Here is a 1,972-nt window from a genome sequence, read left to right on the forward strand (position 1 = left end):
GAAGTTGTGATTGAGGACTCGGTAAAGATTAACAGTTGTTAAAAGACTGATATAACTGATGAGGCTTTGGATTCTGTTTCTACTCAGATCCTGATTGTGTCACAGTTACAGTATGATTCTCAACATGAAGCTCTACAGTGACAAAACCCCCTGATCTGGGTAGGCACAGCTCTACAGGTGTGTTTCTTCTATCTTCAGCACATGAAGCTCTGGTTCTCTGATTACCTGATATGTTGAATCAGGTGTGTTAAATGGGTTAGAATGCTGAGCGCTGGAGTGATGTGGGCCTCCAGGACTGAAGTCTGACACCTCGGCTGTTGATAATGAATCACCCAGTGGATTTTTTTAATGTCGTGTTTAGTCTTTTTCAACACAGTTTGCAGTCCTGCGTGTTGTCGCAAGCTATTACTTTGTGTTCAGTGTGCTTCCAGTTCCAACAATAGAGATCATATCATGTGCATCACTTGGTCTGGACAATCAACCCAAATCTGCCAAGTGTGTTTTTGTGCATATGTGTGTGTGCGAGTTTGTCTGTGCGTGAGGGTGTACAAGAAAGCAGTAAAATGTGTGTATGTTTTGTCTCTTTGTGCAATCATGTAGACAGGGTCAGAGGCATCTGATGTTTTGCAGACATTGCCTGTTTTATCTGATGCAATGATGGCAGCTGCTGACTGCAGGAATTCATATGCTACACGTGTGTATAATTTGTCACGCAGCTCCGAGCAAACATTAAAACAACTTCAGAACATCCTTTTTCTCATGTCTCCAATTCGTCATAAACATATCAGCCTGCCAAGTACAATTGCAAACCTTAAATCTCTCCTGCTTGTTAATCCCAGACCTCTGATGGCATGATTTTTTTTTTTTTTGGTTTGTTTTGGACGACGTTTGTCTTGTACACATTTTTAAAAAAAAAAAGATTCAATCTGCATGTTGATAGCATTCAGATGAGCAGCAGGGCTCATTTTCGACATTACATTATTTCTATGCGTTACTTTTCTTCTTTATATCTTTATCCTGATTCTTAAATGGATCATTTATCCTCTGCATTACAGATACGCTTTTATCTCTTGGTGTATTTGTGATGTGGGACAGCGAGTTCAAACAGTCTCCATCATAGCACTCTTTTTCCATAAACACCAGGCAAACAGGCTTGTTTGACTAATAATGTTAACATTGAATAACATCTGTTTATGGGATGTTGAGAAATTATGGAAAGTTAAAACGACACAAACTTTAATAGATGCTTAAAAACAGTCCTGCGGGGAGCTTTACTGCTCTTTTGAAATATCTGTTTGACAATCCGTTGATTAAATCTGCTTTCACATCTGCTGCATGGTTGGTAATGTACACAGTAAGAGCGATATGTCAATATGTCAGGCTAACAACAAAAAAAGGAATAAACATGAAATAATTCTCATTGAATCTTATCGGTAAATGCTTTGCTCCCGTGTCAAGGTGGAGAGGAGAGAGTTTTATTTTTAATGTGTATTTTTATTCATTCCTGATTCTCTTTCTACAAAAGTAATAATGCAGACAATCAGGAATGCAGTCCAGATCATTATACAAACCTCAGTAATATATTCCAATTTAATTACCATCTATTTAAAAGCCACTTACTGAAGTATAAAATGATGTACTGACAGCATTTTTTTGGAAAATAAAATCCTCCCAGCAGAGGCCATTGCTTACTGTCAGCTTATCGGCTTCTGCTGTTATTTATCCACTTATTTATTCATTCATTTACATTTTCTCTCGTGCTCAGGCAAAGCACGCTGCTTAAAAACGTCTGATTTTCATGAGCAATAAGTTCAAGAGTATCTCTTGCGAAACTGATGGCGCTTACCTTTGCAAAAGGTATTTAAAATGTTCTGAAGTCGAAGAACCAATAAATAAATGCAAATAGACAATCACTCAATTCTCTGTATTACACCTACTAAACTATCGACCCTTGGGCAGTGGTGGCTCAAGA

Source organism: Tachysurus fulvidraco, chromosome 23, assembly GCF_022655615.1.
Source record: "Tachysurus fulvidraco isolate hzauxx_2018 chromosome 23, HZAU_PFXX_2.0, whole genome shotgun sequence".
Classification (NCBI taxonomy): Eukaryota; Metazoa; Chordata; class Actinopteri; order Siluriformes; family Bagridae; genus Tachysurus; species Tachysurus fulvidraco.